General features: G+C 37.8%; 1 pseudogene; it reads right to left on the reverse strand.

Moving 5' to 3' along the window:
• Window positions 1-234: 234 nt before the first annotated feature.
• Window positions 235-15,576, reverse strand: part of LOC114111614 (centromere protein R-like) — a 45,557-nt pseudogene continuing 30,215 nt past the window's right edge.

Consider the following 15,576-nt stretch of genomic DNA (forward strand, 5'->3'; position numbering starts at 1 on the left):
ATGCTCAAACTATACAGAAGCATATGAGATACAGCATATAAGTCAAGATCCTCTTCTATATGCTGGCTTACTTTAAAGGGTCAAGAAGAAACATATTATTTACATTGAGATTATCTATTAGTGTGTACAGAAAGTTTAAATTAGCTGCAAGAAAATTTATATAGACATACACCTGCCCATGCTATGATCTGATATTTACTGGGAAAATTATTTACAAGCATCTATTCTGTTTCTTTAAACATGATTATCCAGATACAGAAGTTGGCATTCACAGTTAGTGTATTTCTCCTAAATACCTTTGTTGTGAAGTCCTGAATTTTTCTTTTCAAATGTTTTTTGTTTTGTTACTTTTGTCATTAGTCCTTTATTTTATGCATTTCTTTTTTTTTTAGACACATTATGCAAGGGAGATGCCAATGAGGTTTTCAAGCTCTTTAATGCTTTCCAAAACCTGTATACTACTTAGATTTTACATTATTTCCGTTATTTCTCAACTTTTTAGGTAGCAACACCATGAATTTGTCATTGTTTTGTGTGGTAGATTCATTTTATTGGTTATACTGAAATGATTCCAGTTTTTCCTCGTTTCATTTGATGGATTATTTTTACTGTCTTCCTCTTTAGAGCTTGTGGAAGAAGCAAATGGGTTCATTTGGCAGGTTCCAGCTGTTGGAGACGGAGAAGGCAATGGCAACCCTCTCCAGTACTTTTGCCTGGAGAATCCCATGGATGGAGGAGCCTGGTAGGCTATAGTCCATGGGGTCGCACAGAGTCGGACATGACTGACACGACTTAGCAGCAGCAGTAGCTTTTGGAGAATAGGCTGCAGCACTTTTCTTTCTTGTGATTTTTGAAGGATCAAATGCATTTGCTTTTAATAGACCATCCAATTTCAGTGATCTTTTAAAAGGCACTTCGTCATTCTGGGACACACTGTTGTCACTGGATAAAATCACTGAACAACCTTTTCCAAAAACAGAGAAACTTCTGAGAGAAACACTCTTGCTTTGTTCTTATTTCTAAAGGATTTCTTTGGCTATTTAGGGTCTTTTGAAGTTCCATATAAATTTTAGTAGTGCTTTTCCTATATCTTAAAAAATGCCTTCAGAATCTTAATAAAAATTGCCTTGAATATATGGATAGCTTTTTGTAGTATTGACATTTTAACAATATTGATTTTTCTAATTCATAAACAAGGGATTCCTTTCCATTTATTTGTATCTTCTTCACTTTATTTCAATTTCTTGTAGTTTTTAGAGATCTTTCATCTCTTTAGTTAGATTTATTCCTTGGGTTTTTTTTTTTGATGCTATTATAAATGGGATCAAGTTCTTTATTTTTTAAAAAAAATAATGTTCTAGAGTAAATAAATGTTGCTAATTTTTGTGTGTTGATTTTGTATCGTGCTTTTCATTTGGTTGAATATTTAGCATTTATATATATATATATATATATATATATATATATATATATGTATAATCATGTCATCTTCCAATAAAGACACTTTTACTTCTTTCTATCCAATTCTGATACATTTTATGTTTATCTTGCTTGATTGCTGTAGCTAAGATTTCCAGTACTATGTCAAATAGGAGTGGTAAGAGTGGGCACACTCTTGTCTTGTTCCTGATCTTAGAGAAAAAGCTTTCAACCATTTAACACCAAGTATATGGTATTAGCATGGGCTTCTCATAAATAACCTTTATTATGGTGAGACACATTCCTCCTATGCTAAATTTTTATGAATTTTTAAATCATAAATGTATGTTGAATTTTGTTAAATGCTTTGTCTATTGAGATGATTATATATTATTTTTTCATTCTATGAATGTGATGTATCATATCAATTGACACTTTTTTCTAGTAGTGTCCTTGTATCTTGAAAAAATTATTTATTTTTTAATTGAAGGATAATTACTTTACAGAATTTTCTTCTTTTCTTTCAAACCTCAACATGAATCAGCCATAGGTATACATATCTTCCCTCCCTCTTAAACCTCCCTCCCATCTTCCTCCTTATCCCACCCCCTAGGTTGATACAGAGCACCTGTTTTGGTTTCCTGAGACATATAACAAATTCCCATTGGCTATCTATTTTACATATGGTGATGTAAGTTTCCGTGTTACTCTATCCTTACATCTCACTCTCTCCTCCCCTCTCCCCATATCCATAAGTCTGTTGTATGTGTCTGTTTCTCCACTGATGCCCTGCAAACAAATTCTTTGGTACCATCTTTCTAGATTCCATATATATGCATTCAATTCAATTCCGTTCAGTTGCTCAGTCGTGTCTAACTCTTTGTGACCCCATGGACTGTAGCCCGTCAGTTTTCCCTGTCCATCACTAACTCATGGAGCTTTCTCAAACTCATGTCCATCACATTGGTGATGCCATCCAACCATCTCATCCTCTGTTGTCCCCTTCTCCTTCTGCCTTCAATCTTTCCCAGCATCAAGGTCTTTTCCAATGAGTCAGTACTTTGCTTCAGGTGGCCAAACAATTGGAGTTTCAGCTTCAGCACGTGTCCTTCCAATGAATATTCAGGACTGATTTCCTTTAGGATTGACTGGTTTAATTTCCTTGCAGACCAAGGGATTCTCAAGAGTTTTCTCCAACACCACAGTTCAAAAGCATCAATTATTCTGTGCTTGGCTTTCTTTATGGTCCAACTCTCACATCCACACATAACTACTAGAAAAACCAGAGCTTTAACTATATGGACCATTGTCAGAAAAGTAATGTCTCTGCTTTTTAATATGCTGTCTAGGTTGTTCATAGCTTTTCTTCCAAGGAGCAAGTGTCATTGAACTTTATGGCTGCAGTCACCATCTGCAGTGATTTTGGAGAGTAAATAAAGTCTCTCACTGTTTCTGTTGTTTCCCCATCTATTTGCCATGAAGTGATGGGAACGGATGCCATGATCTTAGTTTTCTGAATGTTGAGTTTTAAGCCAACTTTTCCACTCTCCTCTTTCACTTGCACCAAGAAACTCTATAGTTTCTCTTCATTTTCTGTCATGAGGGTTGTGTCATCGGTATATCTGAAGTTATTGATATTTCTCCCAGCAATCTTGGTTCCAGCTTGTGCTTCATCCAGCCTGGCATTTCGCATGATATACTCTGCATTTAAGTTAAATAAGCAGGGTGACAATATAAAGCCTCGACGTACTCCTTTCCCAGTTTGGAACCAGTCTGTTGTTCCATGACCAGTTTTAACTGTTGCTTCTTGACCTGCACGCAGATTTTTCAATAGGCAAGTAAGGTGGTCCGGTATTCCCATCTCGTCAAGAATTTTCCAGTTTGTTTTGATTCACACAGTCAAAGGCTTTGGCATAGTCAATAAAGCAGAAATAGATATTTTTCTGGAACTCTCTTGCTTTTTCGATAATCCAGCTGATGTTGGCAATTTGATATCTGGTTCCTCTGCCTTTTCTGAAACCAGGTTGAATTCTAGAACTTCACGGTTCATGTACTGTTGAAGCCTGGCTAGGAGAATTTTGAGTATTACTTTGTAACGTGAGATAAGTGCAACTGTGCAGTAGTTTGAACATTCTTTGGCATTGCCTTTCTTTGGGATTGGAATGAAAACTGACCTTTTCCAGTCCTATGCCTTATATATATATATGCATTATATATATATATACACACATATATATATATGTATATATATATATATGCATTCAGTTCAGTTCAGTCACTCAGTTTTGTCCAACTCTTTGCCTAACCCATGAATCGCAACATGCCAGGCCTCCCTGTCCATCACCAACTACTGGAGTTCACTCAAACTGATGTCCTTCAAGTCAGTGATGCCATCCAGCCATCTCATCCTCTGTCTTCCCCTTCTCCTACTGCCCCCAATCCCTCCCAGCATCAGAGTCTTTTCCAATGAGTCAACTCTTCGCATGAGGTGGCCAAAGTACTGGAGTTTCAGCTTTAGCATCATTCCTTGTGAAGAAATCCCAGGGCTGATCTCCTTCAGAATGGACTGGTTGGATCTCCTTGCAGTCCAAGGGACTCTCAAGAGTCTTCTCCAATACCACAGTTCAAAAGCATCAATTTTTCGATGCCCAGCTTTCTTCACAGTCCAGCTCTCACATCCATACATGACCACTGGAAAGACGATAGCCTTGACTAAATGGACCTTTGTTGGCAAAGTAATGTCTCTGCTTTTGAATATGCTATCTAGGTTGGTCATAACTTTCCTTCCAAGGAGTAAGAGTCTTTTAATTTCATGGCTGCAGTCACTATCTGCAGTGATTTTGGAGCCCCCCGAAATAAAGTCTGACACTGTTTCCACTGTTTCCCCATCTATTTCCCATGAAGTGATGGGACCAGTTGCCATGATCTTCGTTTTCTGAATGTTGAGCTTTAAGCCAACTTTTTCGCTCTCCTCTTTCCCTTTCATCAAGAGGCTTTTTAGTTCCTCTTCACTTTCTGCCATAAGGGTGGTGTCATCTGCATATATGAGGTTATTGATATTTCTCCCAGCAAACTTGATTTCAGTTTGTGCTTCTTCCAGCCCAGCGTTTCTCATGATGTACTCTGCATATAAGCTAAATAAGCAGGGTGACAGTATACAGCCTTGATGTACTCCTTTTCCTATTTGGAACCAGTCTGTTGTTCCATGTCCAGTTCTAACTGTTGCTTCCTGACCTGCATACAGGTTTCTCAAGAGGCAGGTCAGGTGGTCTGGTATTCCTATCTGTTTCAGAATTTTCCACAGTTTATTGTGATCCACACAGTCAAAGAATTTGGCATAGTCAATAAAGCAGAAATAGATGTTTTTCTGGAACTCCCTTGTGTTTTTGATGATCCAGCAGATGTTGGCAGTTTGATCTCTGGTTCCTCTGCCTTTTCTAAAACCAGCTTGAACATCTGGAAGTTCACAGTTCACATATTGCTGAAGCCTGGTTTGGAGAATTTTGAGCATTACTTTACTAGCATGTGAGATGAGTGCAATTGTGCTGTAGTTTGAGCATTCTTTGGCATTGCCCTACTTTGTGATTGGAATGAAAACTGACCTTTTCCAGTCCTGTGGCCACTGCTGAATTTTCCAAATTTGCTGGCATATTGAGTGCAGCACTTTCACAGCACTGTCTTTCAGGATTTGAAACAGCTCAACTGGAATTCCATCACCTCCACTAGCTTTGTTCATAGTGATGCTTTCTAAGGCGCATGTGACTTCACATTCCAGGATGTCTGGCTTTAGGTGAGTGATCACACCTTCGTGATTATCTTGGTCATGAAGATCTTTTTTGTACAGTTCTTTTGTGTATTCTTGCCACCTCTTCTTAATAGCTTCTGCTTCTGTTAGGTCCATACCATTTCTGTCCTTTATTGAGCCCATCTTTGCATGAAATGTTCCCTTGGTATCTCTAATTTTCTTGAGGAGATCTCTAGTCTTTCCCATTCTGTTGTTTTCCTCTATTTCTTTGCATTGATCACTGAGGAAGGCTTTCTTATCTCTTCTTGCTATTCTTTGGAACTCTGCATTCAGATGCTTATATCTTTCCTTTTCTCCTTTGCTTTTCGCTTCTTCACTTTTCACAGCTATTTGTAAGGCCTCCAAGCAAATTTGACCTTGGAATATGGAATGAAACAGGGCAAAGGCTAATAGAGTTTTGCCAAGGGAACGCACTGATCATAGCAAACAGCCTCTTCCAACAACATAAGAGAAGACTCTACACATGGACATCATCAGATGGTCAACACCAAAATCAGATTGATTATATTCTTTGCAGCCAAAGATGGAGAAGCTCTATACAGTCAGCAAAAACAAGACCAGGAGCTGACTGTGGCTCAGATCATGAACTCCTGATGGCCAAATTCAGACTTAAATTGAAGAAAGTAGGGAAAACCACTAGACCATTCAGCTATGACCTAAATCAAATCCCTTATAATTATACAATGGAAGTGAGAAATAGATTTAAGAATCTAGGTCTGATAGATAGAGTGCCTGATGAACTATGGATGGACGTTCGTGACATTGTAGAGGAGAGAGGGATCAAGACCATCCCCATGGAAAAGAAATATGTTGAGGTATGTTCCTTCTATTCCTGCTTTCTGGGTTTTTTTTTTTTAATCATAAATGGAAGTTGAATTTTGTCAAAGGCTTTCTCTGCATCTATTGAGATAATCATATGGTTTTTATCTTTCAATTTGTTAATGTGGTGTATTAAGTTGATAGATTTGCAGATATTGAAGAAGCCTTGCATCCCTGGGATAAAGCCCACTTGGTCAGGATGTATGATCTTTTTAATATGTTCTTGGATTCTGTTTGCAAGAATTTTGTTAAGGAATTTTGCACCTATGTAACACATCAGTGATATTGGCCTGTAGTTTTCTTTTTTTGTGGCATCTTTGTCTGGTTTTGGTATTAGGATGATGGTGGCTTTATAGAATGAGTTTGAAAGTTTATCTTCTGTAATTTTCTGGAAGAGTTTGAGTAGGATAGGTGTTCGCTCTTCTCTAAATTTTTGGTAGAATTCAGCTGTGAAGCCGTCTGGTCCTGGGCTTTCGTTTGCTGGAAGATTTCTGATTACACTTTCAATTTCTGTGTTTGTGATGGGTCTCTTAAGATTTTCTATTTCTTCCTGGTTCAGTTTTGGAAAGATATACTTTTCTAGGAATTTGTCTATTTCTTCTAAATTGTCCGTTTCATTGACATACAGTTTCTGATAGTATTCTCTTATGATCCTTTGTATTTCTGTGTTGTCTGTTTTGATTTCTCCATTTTCATTTCTAATTTTGTTGACTTGATTCTTCTCCCTTTGTTTCTTGATGAGTCTGGCTAATGGTTTGTCTATTTTTTTTTTTTTTGTCTTCTCAAAGAACCAGCTTTTAGCTTTGTTGATTTTTGCTATGATCTCTTTTGTTTCTTTTGCATTTATTTCTGCCCTATTTTTAAGATTTCTTTCCTTCTACTAACCCTGGGTTTCTCCATTTCTTCCTCTTCTAGTTGCTTTAGGTGTAGAGTTAGGTTATTTATTTGACTTTTTTCTTGTTTCTTGAGGTAAGCCTGTATTGCTATGAACCTTCCCCTTAGCCCTGCTTTTACAGTGTCCCACAGGTTTGGGGTTGCTGTGTTTTCATTTTCATTCATTTCTATGCATATTTTGCTTTTTTAAATTTTTTCTATGCTTTGTTGGTTATTCAAGAGCATGCTGTTTAGCCTCCATATGTTGGAATTTTTAATAGTTTTTTTTTTCCCTGTAATTGACATCTAATCTTACTGTATTGTGGTCAGAAAAGATGATTGGAATGATTTCAATTTTTTTGAATTTACCAAGGCTAGATTTATGGCCCAGGATGTGATCTATCCTGGAGAAGTTTCCATGTGCACTTGAGAAAAAGGTGAAATTCATTGTTCTGTGGTGAAATGTCCTATAGATATCAACTAGGTCTAAGTGGTCCATTGTGTCATTTAAAGTTTGTGTTTCCTTGTTAATTTTCTGTTTAGTTGATCTATCCATAGGTATGAGTGGGGTATTAAAGTCTCCCACTATTATTGTGTTATTGTTATTTTCCCCTTTCATACTTGTTAGCATTTGCCTTACATATTGCGGTGCTCCTATGTTGGGTGCATATATATTTATAATTGTTATATCTTCTTCTTGGGTTGATCCTTTGATCATTATGTAGTGTCCTTCTTTGTCTCTTTTCACAGCCTTTATTTTAAAGTCTATTTTATCTGATATGAGTATTGCTACTCTTGCTTTTTTTTTTTTTGGTCTCCATTTGCATGAAATATCTTTTTCCAGTCGTTCACTTTCAGTCTGTACATGTCCCTTGTTTCAAGGTGAGTCTCTTGTAGATAACATATATAAGAGTCTTGTTTTTGTATCCATTCAGCCAGTCTTTGTCTTTTGGTTGGGGCATTCAACCCATTTACATTTAAGATTATTATTGATAAGTATAATCCCATTGCCATTTACTTTGTTGTTTTGAGTTCGAGTTTATACACCCTTTCTGTGCTTCCTGTCTAAAGAAGATCCTTTAGCATTTGTTGGAGAGCTGGTTTGGTGGTGCTGAATTCTCTCAGCTTTTGCTTGTCTGTAAAGCTTTTGATTTCTCCTTCATATTTGAATGAGATCCTTGCTGGATACAGTAATCTGGGTTGTAGGTTTTCCTCTTTCATCACGTTAAGTATGTCCTGCCATTCTCTTCTGGCCTGAAGAGTTTCTATTGAAAGATCAGCTGTTATCCTTATGGGAATCCCCTTGTGTGTTATTTGTTGTTTTCCCCTTGCTGCTTTTAATATTTGTTCTTTGTGCTTAACCTTTGGTAATTTGATTAATATGTGTCTTGAAGTGTTTTGCCTTGGGTTTATCTTGTTTGGGACTCTCTGGATTTCTTGGACTTGGGTGATTATTTCCTTCCCCATTTTAGGGAAGTTTTCAACTATTATCATGTATTTTCTCATGGCCTTTCTTTTTGTTTTCTTCTTCTGGGACTCCTATGATTTGAATGTTGGAGCATTTAACATTGTCTCAGAGGTCCCTGAGGTAGTCCTCATTTCTTTTAATCTTTTTTCTTTTTTCCTCTCTGCTTCATTTATTTCTACCATTCTATCTTCTACCTCACTTATCCTATTTTCTGCCTCCGTTATTCTACTGTTGTTTCCCTCCAGAGTGTTTTTTATCTCATTTATTGCATTATTCATTATTGATTGACTTTTTTAATTTCTTCTAGGTCCTTGCTAAATCTTTCTTATATTTTCTCAATCTGTGTCTCCAGGCTATTTATCTGTAACTCCATTTTGTTTTCAAGATTTTGGATGATTTTTACTATCATTACTTGGAATTCTTTTTCAGGTAGACTCCCTATCTCCCCCTCTTTTATTTGGGTTGGTGGGCATTTATCCTGTTCCTTTACCTGCTGAGTGCTTCTCTGCCTTTTCATCTTGTTTATATTGCTGTGTTTGGGCTGGCCTTTCTGGATTCTGGCAGTTTGTCGTTCCTCTTTATTGTGGAGGTTCCTACCTGTGGGTGGGGTTGGACGAGCAGCTTGTCAAGGTTTCCTGGTTAGGGAAGCTTGTGTTGGTCTTCTGGTGGATGGAGCTGGATTTCTTCTCTTTGGCATGCAATAAAGTTCCAGCAGTGAGTTTTGAGATGTCTATGGGTTTGGTTTGTCTTTGGGCAGCCTGTATATTGAAGCTCAGGGCTATGTTCCTGCTTTGCTGGAGAATTTGCATGGTATGTCTTGCTTTGGAACTTTTTGGCTCTTGGGTGGTGCTTGGTTTCAGTGTAGGTATGGAAGTTTTTGAATGTGCTCTTATCAATGAATGTTCCCTGGAGGCAGGTGTTTTCAGGTTTTGAACTTAAGCCTCCTGCCTCTGGTTTGCAATCTTATTATTACAGTAGCCTCAAGAGTTCTCCATCCATACAGTACTGATGATAAAACATCTAGGTTAATGGTGAAAAGATCCTCCACACTGAGGGACACCCAGAGAGGTTCACAGAATTACATGGAGAAGAGAAGAGGGAGGAGGGAGATAGAGGTGACCAGGAGGAGAAGAGGGGAAATCAAAAGGGGAGAGAGCAGTCTAGCCAGTAATCACTTCCCTGTATGCTCTCTATGGTTGGGAACCCTCGGAGAGACTCATGGAGTTCCATAGAGGAGAGAAGAGGGAGGAAGGAGATAGAGGTGACCAGGAGGAGAAAAGGGAATCAAAAGGAGAGAGACAGATCTAGGCAGTAATCTATTCCCTAAGTGTTCTCCATAGCACGGAACACACACAGAGTTTCACAAGGTTGGGTAGAGAAGATAAAGGGGAGGGAGGAGATAGAGGTGACCTGGGGGAGGAAAAAAGAGTAAAAGGGGGGAGAGATCAATAAAGCTGGTAATCACACTCCTAAGTAAAAATGGGTACTGAAGATTGGATTTTTAAAGGTACAAATTTGATAACAAATACCAAAAAGCCAAGATTAAAAATCTAAATTAGAGGTTACACTCTCACAAATACAATATTAAAAAATCAAAACAAGATCACAGAAGTTATAAAAAATATATATGAAGTTTGGTTTAAAATAGGGTCTTTTTTTAACAAGGTAATAGTAGGTTATAAAAATGAAAATTAAAGGAGTAATAGAGGATTAAAAAAATTTTTTAAATGATAATAGTAAAAATATATCTAAAAGTTTATCTGGAGTTGTTGTGGGCAGTGTGGTGTCAGTTCAGTTTCAAATAGTTCCTTGTTTCAGCTTATACTTTTCAAGATCTATAGCCCCCTTCCAATGTAGTCAGTGTTAACTACAGGGTTTTAATCTGTTGCTCCTGTCACTTCCAAGGCAGTTCCTCTGTTTATTTTGGCTTCTTCTGTTTGCAGTTCTCGTCAGTGTCTAATTTCTGCACTGACACAAGGGGGCGAAGGTGGTCACTTATTTAGGCTTACTTGTTCAGTCGTGCTGTGTGGAGGGAGGAACACTGCAAACAAATATCACTGGCATGTGTGGGGAGTGATTGCAGTGTCTTGGCCACACTGGGTTTGCGCCTGCTCACAGTGTGTGTGATTTTCCAGTCTACACTGCTCAGGCTTCAGATCGCTCTGCAGTGGAACTGTCTAAAGCAGCCCCTGGATTGTGTGCACTTCTCAGGTATAAGCCATTCAGGTTCAGGTTCTCGGGTACTCCACAAAGACACAGACTCGATTGGGCCTGCATTTTGTGTCCTTCCCAGGTCCGAGCAGCTCAGGTGACCAGGTGCTTGGCGAGTGCACTCTCCCCAGGTATGGTGCGTCTTATCACCTCCCCGGTCCCAGCTGCTTGATTTCCTGGGTAGCAGCGGGCACGCCCTCTCAGGTGTGCCCTGTGTCTCTTCTGGGGAGCTGATCTCTGGCTGCCACCCTCCTGGCTGATGTCAATTGTCCAGAATCCCAGGGAGTCTTGGTTAGGAACTGGAAGCCTGTTTGAAGTTTGGTAGAGGATGCCATCTCTGGGGCCAAGTTTGCCCCTTCCCGGCTCTGGCTGCTGCCCACCTGTTTCCCTGCCTCTGGTGAGGGGAAGAGCCAGTCTGCAGCTGGCTAGCTCTCTTCTGGTATTCGCTGAGTCCTTTGTTCTGTGAGAGGGCCCAGCAGTGCCTTAGGTTAGGGCTTTTTGCAGGATAGTTCTCTCTTTCTCTCTTTTTTTTTCTCTCTCTGGCTATCCCACAGTTTGGGTTGCTATCTCATGTTAGCTCCCTCAGATTGCCCTCAGGGCATTCAGGCCTGGTCCTTACCCTAAACAGTACAGCCCGCTCCTCCCTACTCAGCCCCCCACTTGCTGGTGGTGGATGTGAGTGTCTGGGCTACTTCTCTGCTGGGAGTTGCCATTAGGCACGTAATCTGTGAGCTTTATTTATTTATTTTTCCTCCCAGTTATGTTGCCCTCTGACATTCCAAAACTTCCCACAGACCCGCCGGTGAGAGGGTTTCCTGGTGTTTGGAAACTTCTCCTCTTTTAAGACTCCCTCCTCAGGATGGGTCTCTGCCCCTAACTCTTTTGTCTCTCTTTTTATCTTTTATATTTTGTCCTACCTCCTTTCGAAGACAATGGGCTGCCTTTCTGGGAGCCTGGTGTCCTCTGCCAGCGTTCAGAGGTTGTTTTGTGGAATTTACTCAGTGTTCAAATGATCTTTCGATGAATTTGTTGGGGAGAAAGTGGTCTCCCCGTCCTATTATGCCACCATCTTAGGACCACCCCCTTGAGTATATCTTTTTGTATGGTGTTAGGAAGTGTTCTAATTTCATTCTTTTGCATGTAGCTGTTCAGTTTTCCCAGCATCACTTATTGAAGAGGCTGCTTTGTCCCATTATATATTCTTGCCTCCTTTGTCAAAAATAAGGTAACCATAGATGCATGAACTTATCTCTGGGCTCCCTATCTTGTTTCATTGGTCTATATTTCTGTTTTTGTGCCAGTACCATACTGTCTTGATGACTGTAGCTTTGTAGTATCATCTGAAGTCAGGAAGATTGATTCCTCCAGCTCCATTCTTCTTTTCAAGACAGCTTTGGCTATTTGGGGTCTTTTGTGCTTCCATATGAATTGCGAAACTTTTTGGTCTAGTTTTGTAAAAAGTGCCATTGGTAATTTGATAGAGATCACATTGAATTTGCAGGTTGCATTTTATATTATAGTGATTTTCATGATATTGATTCTTCCTCCCCAGGAACATGGAATCTCTCCACTTGTTTATGTCATCTTTGATATCTTTCATCAGTGTCTTATAATTTTCTGTGTACAGTTCTTTTGTCTCCTTAGGTAGGTTTATTCCTAGATATTTTATTCTTTTTGTTGCAATGATGAATGGGATTGATTCCTTAATTTCTCTTTCTGATTTTTCATTGTTAGTATATAGGAATGCAGGTGATTTCTGTGTATTGACCTTGTATCCTGCAACTTTGCTGAATTCACTGATTAGCTCTAGTAATTTTCTGATAGTTTCTTTTGGGTTTTCTATGTATAATATCATGTCATGTGCAAAGAGTGAGGGTTTTACTTCTTTTCTGATCTTGATTACTCTTATTTCTTTTTCTTCTCTAATTGCCATAGCTAGGACTTCCAAAACCATGCTGAATAATAGTCATGAGAGTGTTACTTGTCTTGTTACTTGTCTTGTTACTGGCCTTAGAGGGAATGCTTTTAGTTTTTCACCATTGAGAATAATGTCTGCTGTGTACTTGTCATATATGGTGTTTATTATGTTGAGGTAGGTTCCTTCTATGCCCATTTTTGAAGGACTTTAATAAAAAATGGGTGCTGAATTTTATCAAAGGCCTTTTCTGCATCTATTGAAATTATCATATGGTTTTATCTTTCAGTTTGTTAATTCGGTGTATCACATTGATTGATTTGCATATATAGAAGAATCCTAGCATCCCTGGAATAAACCCAACTTGATCATGGTGTATGAGCTTTTTAATGTGTTGCTGAATTCTGTTTGCTAAAATTTTGTTGAGGATTTTTGTATCTGTGTTCATCAGGGATATTGGTCTGTAATTTTCTTTTTTGTGTTGTCTTTGCCTGGTATCAGGATGATTGTGGTCTTTTAGAATGAGTTTGGAAGTGCTTCTTCCTCTGCAATATTTTGGATGAGTTTTAGAAAAGTAGCCATTAAGTCTTCTATAAATGTCCGATAGAATTCACCTGTGAAGCCATCTGGCCCTGGACCTTTGTTTTTTGGGAGATTTTTTAAAATCACAATTTCAATTTCAGTGTTTGTAGCTGGCTTGCTCATAATTTTTATTTCTTCCTGGTTCAGTCTGGGGAAGTTGAACTTTTCTAAGAATCTGTCCATTTCCTGCAGGTTGTCCCTTTTATTAACATATAGTTGCTCATAATATTATCTTATAATCCTTTGTATTTTTGTGTTGTCTGTTGTAAATTCTCCTTTTTCATTTCTAATTTTGTTGATTTGATTCCCCCCCCCCCACTTTTTTTCTTGATGAGTCTGGCTAGTGGTTTGTCAATTTTGTTTATTTTCTCAAAGAACCAGCTTTCAGTTTTATTAATCTTTGCCATTGCTTCCTTTGTTTCTTTTTATTTGTTTCTGCTCTGATCTTTATGATTTTTTTCTTCTGCTAACTTTGTTTTTTTTTTGTTCTTTTCCAGCTGCTTTAGATGTAGAATTAGGTTGTCTGTTTGATGCTTTTCTTGTTTCTTGAGGTAGGATTGTATTGCTATAAACTTCCCTCATAGAACTGCTTTTGCTGCATCTCATAGGTGTGAGTTGTCATGCTTTCATTGTCATTTGTTTTTAGGAATCTTTTGATTTCCCTTCAATTTCTTCAGTAACCTCTTAATTATTTAGTAATGCATTATTTAATCTCCATGAGATTGTGTTTGTTGCAGTTTTTTTTTCCTGTAGTTGATATTTAGTCTCATAGCATCGTGGTTCAGAGAAGATACTTGATATGATTTCAATTTTCTTAAATTTACTGATGCTTTATTTGTGGCCCAAGATGTGGTCTATCCTGGAGAATATTCCATGTGTACTTGAGAAGAAAGTGTATTCTTCTGCATTTGGATGTAAAGTCCTGAAGATATCAATTAGGTCCATTTGGTCTAGTATTTCATTTAAAGTTTGTGTTTCATTATTGATTCTCTGTTTTGATTCTCTGTCCATTGGTGCAAGTGGGTTGTTAAAGTCCCCAACTACTATTGTTTTACTGTTGATTTCCCCTCATATGCCATTTAGTGTCTGCTTATGTATTGAGGTACTCCTTTGTTGGGTGCATAAATAGCTACAATTGTTATGTCTTCTTTTTGGATTGATCCTTTGATCATTATGTAGTGGCCTTATTTGTCTCTTACAATATTCTTTATTTTAAAATCTATTTTGTATGAAATAAGGATTGCCACTACAGCTTTCTTTTGGTTTCCATTCGCATGGAATATCTTTTCCCATCCTTTTACTTGCAGTTTGTATGTGTCTCTAGGTCTGAAGTGGGTCTCTTGTAGGCAGCAAAGATATGGGACTTGCTTTTGTATCCATTCATTCAGTCTGTATCTTTTGATTGGTGCATTTAATCCATTTACATGGCAACCCACTCCAGTATTCTTGCCTGGAAAATCCCAAGGATGCAGAAGCCTGGTGGGCTACAGTCACAAAGAGTCAGACACGACTAAGTGACTAACACAACACACATTGATATATATATGCTCCTATTGGCATTTTCTTAATTGTTTTCGGTTTGTTTTTGTAGGTCTTTCCTTTCTGTTGTGTTTACTATGTAAAGTCCCTTTAATATTTGTTGTAAGGCTGGTTTGGTGGTGCTAAATTCTCTTAACTTTTGCTTGTCTGTAAAGCTTTTGATTTCTCCATCAATTTTGAATGAGATCTTTGTTGGGTATAGTAATCTTAATTGCAGATATTCTTCTTTTTAAAATATTTTTTTATACTAAATATATAATATTTTTTTATTTTTTAAATATATCCTGCCATTCCCTTCTGGCCTGCAGAGTTTCTGCTGAAAGATCCATTGATAATCATATGGGTTTTCCCTTGTATTTTACTTGTTGCTTTTTCCTTACTGCTTTTAGTATTCTTTCTTTGTGCTTAATCTCTGTTAGCTTGATTAATATGTGTCTCAACATGTTTCTCCTTGGGTTTATCCTGTAAGGGACTCTGTGCTTCTTCAACTTGATTGACTATTTCCTTTTCCATGTTGGGTAAGTTTTCAACTATAATTTTTTCAAAAATTTTCTCCATTCATTTCTTTTTTTTTCTTCCTCTGGGACCCTTATGACTTGAATGTTGGTACATTTAATATTATCCCAAAGGTCTCTGAAGCTATCCTCAATTCTTTTCATTCTTTTTCCTTTATTCTGCTCTTCACTGATTATTTATACCATTCTATCTTCCAGCTCACTCATCCAGTTTTCTGCCTTAGTTATTCTACTGTTAGTTCCTTCTGGAGTATCCTTAATTTCAGTAATTGTGTTATTCACCTTTGTTTGTTTGTTCTTTGTTTCTTCTATGTCCTTGGTGATTGTATTAACATTGTCAATTGTTTCCTTCATTTTCTCCATTTTATTTTCAAGTCTTTGGAGCATCTTTACTATCATTAATCTGAATTCTCTTTTAGGTATATTGCTT

This window comes from Ovis aries, chromosome X, assembly GCF_016772045.2.
Source record: "Ovis aries strain OAR_USU_Benz2616 breed Rambouillet chromosome X, ARS-UI_Ramb_v3.0, whole genome shotgun sequence".
NCBI lineage: Eukaryota > Metazoa > Chordata > Mammalia > Artiodactyla > Bovidae > Ovis > Ovis aries.